Below are 8,345 nucleotides of genomic sequence, written 5' to 3' on the forward strand. Positions count from 1 at the left end.
AAACCAGCACATTCGATGCCACGAGAACCAGATGTGCAATGATATGATAGAGTTGAAGAATGCAAAGGCAAGGATCATCGAGCTAGAAGGAGAACTGAAGTCTACACGCAAGGACTACATGGACGAGATCGTAGCTCTAGCAAGGCACAATGGCGATCTTAAGCAGGAGATTGAAGAAATCAAGAGGAAGTTAGCATCCAGGAGGGAAGACATGTACGACGCATGTCCGGACAACTACATCATCATCGACGACACCGATTCGGATCCAAGTGAACCCGACTTTGAAGACGAAGCTGGAGCAGATATCATGGAGTCTTCCACTGGTTCCAATTTCTAGATGACCACCAGATAGTAGTAGTATTCCCCCATGTAAACACAATAGTTCGAGCACTTTTGCGATAGTTTTAGACCGATTGTAAGCCCTTGTTTGATTGATTGGAGTGATTTTGTGTGCATTTGCTCATGTGCATTGGGGTAGTGTTTTCCCTTTAGACCTCACTCTATTCTTAATTCTCGTCTTTTCCTAAACCCTCAGATGCCTCCGAGACGTGACAATGGATTCCCACCGGAGCTCACTCAGTTGATCCAGCAGCAGAATCAATTGATGCAGATGTTAGTCCAGAACCAGCAGAACAACAACAACAACCCACCACCCCCACCACCTGTTGACCACTTAGCCTGTTTTCTTAGGCTGAATCCGCCGGTGTTTTCTAGTAGCACCGAGCCAATAGTAGCAGACGATTGGCTCCGCAAGATAGGAAGGGAGTTGACCACTGCAGGATGCACGGATGGTGAGAAAGTGAAGTTTGCCGCTCACCAGCTTAACGGACCCGCAGCAGCATGGTGGGAGAATTTCACAGCCACTTACCCAGTTGACACTGTCACATGGGATCAGTTTCACCGCACTGCCCATGTTTCAGCAGGAGCTATGGCCATGAAGAAGCGTGAGTTTCGCAACTTACGCCAAGGAGGAAGGACAGTTGGCCAGTACGTTGACGATTTCAGCAAGTTAGCATGTTATGCCCCAGATGACGTTGCTACGGATGCAACTAAGCAGGAAAAGTTTCTGGAAGGACTGAATGATGAACTAAGCATGCAGTTGATGGTAGCGAGTTTCAACAACTACTAGGAGTTGGTAGATCGTGCCATCATGATTGAAGGGAAGCAACAGCAGATTGAGAACCGCAAGAGGAAGTATGGACAGGGGAAGTATAACTCTGGAGCCCAGCAGAAGCCCCGTTTTGCCCCTAAACTGGGATTTCAGTTTCAGCACACCCATGGAGGAGGTAGCTCGCACAACCATAATGGCCACAAGAATGGTAATGGGAATGGAGGAAGCAACGGCTAGAACCGGACCACCCCATCCACCCCAGCCAAGAAGGACTTGAGCCACGTCACTTGCTATAAGTGTTCGAAGCCAGGGCATTATGCAAATGAATGCCCTTAAGGCCAAAATGGCAATGGAAGCTCTGGGAAGAAGCCGAACCCTTTCAACAAGGGACAGGTGAACCACGTTAATGTGGAGGAGGTTAAAGATCAGCCCGATGCAGTAATCGGTAAGTTTTTGGTTAAGTCATTTACCGCACTCGTTCTTTTCGATACTGGTGCATCGCATTCATACATATCAAGGGGATTTGTGGAAAAGTATAGCCTGCCCACTAGGATTCTTAAAACACCTATGTTAGTAAGCTCGCCAGGAGCAGAGTACATGGCCAGACAAGGATGTTTCCAAGTACCATTAAGTATAGGAAGGCATGTTTTCCCAACGGATTTAATTATTCTGGAATCCCAAGGTCTGGATGTGATTCTTGGTATGGATTGGCTGTCGATGTATGGAGGAAACATCGATTGCGCCAGTAAGACAATTTTGCTTACCACACCAGAAGGAAGAAGGATCAAGTATGTATCCCGGCATGTGCCAAACAGGACACAAGTAAACTGCCTAACAGGAGTTGTGCAAGAGGAAATACCAGTGGTGAAGGATTTTCCTGATGTATTTCCTGAGGAATTGCCAGGCATGCCACCGGATAGAGACATTGAGTTTTTGATTGAGTTATTGCCAGGTACAGGCCCAATATCGAAGCGACCGTACCGGATGCCAGCAAAGGATTTGGTAGAAATTAAGAATCAGATTAAGGAGTTATTGGATAAAGGTTACATTCACCCAAGTTCTTCGCCTTGGGGATCACCCGTACTTCTAGTGGAAAAGAAGGATGGATCATTAAGGATGGTTGTAGATTATCGGGGATTGAATGAAGTAACCATCAAGAACAAGTACCCACTGCCAATGATCAATGATCTGTTTGATCGGTTGCAAGGAGCTAAAGTGTTTTCCAAGATCGATTTGCGATCAGGATACCATCAATTGAAGATTCGGGAGCAGGACATACCTAAGACAGCATTCACCACAAGATATGGACTGTATGAGTATACCGTTATGTCATTTGGATTGACTAACGCACCTGCCTATTTTATGAACCTGGTGAACAAAGTGTTTATGGAGTTTTTGGATAAGTTCGTTGTAGTGTTCATTGATGACATCCTGGTTTATTCAAAGAATGAAGAGGAGCATAAGGAACATTTGCATTTGGTTTTGGAGAAACTAAGGGAACATCAGTTATACGCCAAATTCAGCAAATGTGAGTTTTGGTTGAAGGAATTTGGATTCCTCGGACACGTTATATCCGGAGAAGGGATAGCAGTTGACCCCACAAAGGTTGAGACCGTAACCGAATGGGAAGCACCAACGACCGTTGGAGAGATCCGGAGTTTTCTTGGACTCGCAGGATACTACCGGAGATTCATTGAGAATTTCTCAAAGATTGCAAAGCCTATGACTGAATTGTTGAAGAAGGATACTAAGTTCAAATGGACTGAGGAGTGTGAGGCTAGTTTCCAGGAGTTGAAGAAACGCTTGGTTACCTCACCAGTATTGATTTTGCCAGATCAGACCAAGGATTATGAGGTGTATTGCGACGCTTCACGTCGAGGACTTGGAGCAGTGCTTATGCAGGAAGGAAGAGTTGTTTCGTATGCTTCACGGCAACTGAAGCCTCATGAGTTGAATTATGCCACGCATGATTTGGAGTTAGCAGCCGTAGTGCATGCATTGAAGACATGGAGACATTTCCTCACTGGAAATCATTGTGAGGTGTACACGGATCACAAGAGTTTGAAGTACATTTTCACGCAGAAGGAGTTGAACCTCAGACAAAGGAGATGGTTGGAGCTCATCAAGGATTATGACATGAGATTGCATTACCATCCCGGAAAGGCTAATGTGGTAGCTGACGCATTGAGCCGTAAGAGCCATGTCAACACCCTAATGACGGGGAAAATACCCAAGGAGTTAGCAGAAAACCTTCATGAGCTATGTTTGGAAATAGTTCCGAGAGGCTATGTAGCAGCATTGGAGATTCAGTCAACATTGATGGATAAAATCAGAGAAGCTCAGAAATCTGACAAGGAGATTGCTGCTATAAAAGAGAAATTGAGCGAAGGAAAAGCAAAGGGATTTCGTGAGGATGAGCACGATACCCTATGGTTTGAGGACCGTGTTTATGTGCCAAATGACCGGGAGATCAGGAAGTTGATTTTGCAAGAGGCACATGATTCACCATATTCGATTCACCCAGGGAATACCAAGATGTATTTGGATTTGAAGGAAACATTCTGGTGGACCGGAATGAAGAAGGATATTGCAGCATATGTAGCAGTTTGTGACGTATGTCAGAGAGTAAAAGCAGAGCATCAGAAGCCAGCAGGATTGTTACAACCATTGCCGATGCCCGAATGGAAGTGGGATAAGATAGGCATGGATTTTATCACAGGACTACCCAGGACAAAATCAGGCTATGACTCGATATGGGTAGTAGTTGATCGTTTGACGAAGGTAGCACATTTTATTCCAGTTAAGACCACTTACACCAGTGCTAAGTTGTCGAAGATATACATGACTAGGATCATTTGTTTGCATGGAGTTCCGAGGAGTATCGTATTAGATAGAGGAACCCAATTTACCTCAAAGTTTTGGAATCAGTTGCATGAAACTTTAGGAACCAGACTAGAGTTCAGCACAGCTTTTCACCCACAGACGGATGGACAGACCGAGAGAGTCAATCAGATTTTGGAAGATATGCTGAGAGCTTGTGCACTAGATTATGGATCTAGTTGGGACGATAACTTGCCGTATGCGGAGTTTTCTTATAACAACAGTTACCAAACCAGTTTGAAGATGGCACCTTTCGAAGCTTTATACGGAAGGAGGTGCAAGACACCGTTGTCATGGGACGAAGTTGGAGACTGTCAATTCTTTGGACCAGATTTGATTAAGGAGTCTGAACGGAAAGTTAAGTTGATTCGCGATAGGCTCAAGGTAGCCCGGTCTAGGCAGAAGAGCTACGCAGATTCTAAACACAAGGAGACAGTCTACGAAACCGGAGACAGAGTTTATCTCCGAGTATCCCCACTTCGAGGAGTTAAGCGCTTTGGAGTTAAGGGAAAGTTAGCACCGTGTTTCGTTGGACCGTACAAGATCTTGCAATGTATGGGAGAAGTCGCTTATAAGTTGGAATTACCAAAGGGACTGTCAGGAGTTCATGATGTATTCCATGTTTCTCAGCTGAAGAAATGTCACGCCGAGATGGCGGAGATACCGCTAAGAGATACAGTGCCACTTGAAGCAATTCAGTTGAAGGACGACTTAACGTATGAGGAGAAACCAGTTAAGATTCTCGAGTTTGCCAGCAGAGTTACTCGCAGCAAGGTTATCAAGTTTTGCAAAGTTCAGTGGAACCACCACTCAGAGGATGAAGCCACCTGGGAAAGAGAAAAAGATTTGCTCAAGGACCACCCTCACCTATTTTCTAGCCAACCCGAATCTCGAGGGCGAGATTCATCTTAAGGGGGGTAGGTTTGTAACATCCCAAATTTGCAATTTGGAATGTTATACACTAGACCATCATGCATAGCATATTTTCTTGCATTTTGGTTGATCCTAGAAATTTCACGCAACTCAAGGACCTTCGGAGAGAGTTGGAGATTTCGTTACTTTCATATTTGAGAGTTTTCTCAAATTTGAAAAGAGGATCATTTGATTTATTTTATTTCATCTTCAAATTATTTTTCTAATATCAAAAAAAATGAGAGAGGGAATAATATGACTTTCCCAAATTTAGGAAAAATGAAGATTTAATAAATAAATCAAATTTTGGATTTTCGGAGTTTGTTTGCTTTTTATTTGGATAGGGAAAAATGCGTGTTTTCAAAAATTGCATTCTAGGCCCGGAGAAAAGTTCTTTTTGTTTGACTCATTTTTAGGAGTCGGGGAAAATTTACTTTAGGAATTTTGGAGTTCGTTTAGATTTTCTTTTCTTTGTTTTTCTGAGCGCGGAACTATTTAAAAAAAAGAGCCAGCGCCCGCCTGGGCCAAGGCCCAGCCGGCCGGCCCAGCCGCCAGCCAGCCCCGCCGCCAGGCCGAGTCCTAGAGGGACTCTAGGCTGCCGCCGCCTCCTATTGCTTGCCCCTTCCCCAAGCAAACCCCCCCCCCTCCTAGTATAAATACCCAAGCACCCCCCCTCTCCACCCCAAGCCGCAGCCGCCGCCGCCTCTAGCCGCGCCGCCGCCGCCGCCTTTGCACCCCGCCGCCGCCGGAGTTCCGCCTCGTCGAGGTAGCCCCGCGCCGCGCCTCTCTCTTTTTCCTCGCCCCGGTTCGGTTTTTCTTAAAAGAACCGTTCTGATTCTTTTCCGTTTTCTTTTCCGAATCTTTTCCAGTTCTTTGTTTCGGTTTCTTTTCCGAAAACCCTAGATCGGTTTTCGTTCTTCTTTCGGACCGTTCGTCTCAACGAACGTGATCACCGGTTGTTCCCGGTTAACGAACGTCCGTTCGTTTAACCGTTCGTCTCTTTCTTTTCATCGGATTTATTCCGCGATCGTGATCTCAGATCCGATCTTCGTTCTAGTCTTTCTTCCCGCTCGTTTATCAGAATCAGGTGATTCAAGCGCCTGGAGTTTCGTTTCGAAACCACCGTTCCGTCTAATCAACTTGAACAAGTTTTTGCCCCGGTAAAATTTGACCTAGTTTCAACTTGCTAGAACCGAGTTGTTTTTCTTCCGCCGTTTGTTTTCCGTTTCTTTGTTCGGTTCGTTCTTTCTCTGCAACCGGAGTTCTTAAGTTGAACTTCCTGGTTCGTTCTCTTGTTCGAGTTTTACCTGTGCATTAGATGAGTACTTATTGTGTGCTTGTTGTTTGTCTGCGATAGATCACCCGGTTTGCCCCGCTTGTTACTTCGAAACCCTAGGTCTCGCGGATCATCAGCAAGGCAAGTAACACTTTGATCATACCTTTTCTACAACCCATGTTTTATTGCATTAGATCAATCCTCACACATTGCATGATTAGGATCTAATTAAATTGTGGGATGGGAAGTAGATGAGGTAGTACCTATTACCTGTATTACTATGAAACCTTTGGGAGTTACTTCTACGTTTGCTTATTATGCCATGCTATGCTAGTAGACGTGGATTGGGTGAGTGATATCCATGACAGATGTGAGTATTGTTAATTAATGGTTTATCTAAGGTGGCAACTTAAACACACATCTGGGTGGATTGAGGCACCTGGTTTCTATCAGGACTTGCCTGTTTTATTTTGGACTGCCACCCAGGCTCAAAGGGATCATAAGATCATTCATGCTAGTAACTTCCGTGTGCAGCCACAAGCCATTATGGGCTCTGGCATAGTTGACTAAGTTGTGCGAACTCTTACAGTGGTAGACTAGCAGATGTAGGGGATGTAGGTGTACCGGTCTACCCGATCGTAAGGTGCTAGCGCTTCTGAAAGACTATGTCTCGGTCATCCGTTTCTCAAACACCATGTAGTGCGAGAAATCCAACGGAGGCGATCGAGTCTTGTGGGGAAAAGTGCGCAAACCTCTGCAGAGTGTACAAACTAATCATGATTAGCCGTGTCCCCGGTTATGGACAACTTGAGTATCTAGTACTTGAATATCATGTGAATCTCATCATGTTACTCAAATTAATATTGTTGGGTTTTAAGTGTTCACTTAATTGGGATCGGAATGCTGTCAACCATTCTCGATGTTTAACAACCACCATGATAGTTAAATAAATTTATTCCTTTGCAGTAGGGAAAAATTGGCTTTACGCAAAACTGTAACCATAGAGCTTTCCACCAGCCATATATGCATGTAGTATAGCTGTTTCATTCCATTACTCTCTATGTGTTACATTGCCAGCATATTCCATGTACTGACCCGTTTTCGGGCTGCAACTTTCATGTTGCAGACTTTTCAGACGACGAGTAAGGTGCTTTTAGGTCGTGGTTCTATACTCAGTGATGTCGTTGGAGTTGATGGACCCATTTATCTTCCGAGTCTTCCGCTGTTATCGTTATTAGATGGCCTTAAGCCATATTTATTGTAATAAGTTCTCTTTGAGACAACGATGTAATAAGTGTGTGATTGCCACTCTGCTATAAATCCTTCGATGTACTGTGTGGTGTCTGCATTACTAATCCAGGGATGACACCGGAGCACAGTAGACTTGATCCATTCGGGTCGGGTCGCCACAGAGATGGTATCAGAGCACACGCTGACTGTAGGACACGATCACTAAGTTAAAGCCATAGATCACCATTCTCTTCTCATTTTCTAACTCCTCATCTTTTCTACTCTTTTAGGATGACGAACGCGAAGATTAAGTACGCTCAACCGGATGAAGGCACACCATTTGGATTTCACCTGAAGGAAGTCACCAAGTACCTGAACATTGGATTACCAAGCTTCATGGGAACCTTCAACGCCACTCTGCCTGAAGAGGAGCGCTGGAAGATTCAAGCTCACGTTCCGGGAAGAACATTCGCGCCAATCACGAAGCCCATAGATAGCGTTTTCAATGCACCAACCTGGAGTCTGGGAAAGAGCATGGCAGCTCATATCACCATAGGACGCATTGGAGAAGTTTATCAAGAAGACCTCAAGGACACTATCTACCAGATTTGCGGACGCCGAGATGAACAATGGGACTTAGTCAGCACCAAGAAGGATAGATCCATTGCATCTTTCATCCAGGAGTTAAACCAGCACATTCGATGCCACGAGAACCAGATGTGCAATGATATGATAGAGTTGAAGAATGCAAAGGCAAGGATCATCGAGCTAGAAGGAGAACTGAAGTCTACACGCAAGGACTACATGGACGAGATCGTAGCTCTAGCAAGGCACAATGGCGATCTTAAGCAGGAGATTGAAGAAATCAAGAGGAAGTTAGCATCCAGGAGGGAAGACATGTACGACGCATGTCCGGACAACTACATCATCATCGAC

The sequence above is a fragment of the Triticum urartu genome, chromosome 2A (assembly GCF_056163025.1).
Source record: "Triticum urartu cultivar PI428250 chromosome 2A, HENAU_Tu73, whole genome shotgun sequence".
Taxonomy (NCBI): domain Eukaryota; kingdom Viridiplantae; phylum Streptophyta; class Magnoliopsida; order Poales; family Poaceae; genus Triticum; species Triticum urartu.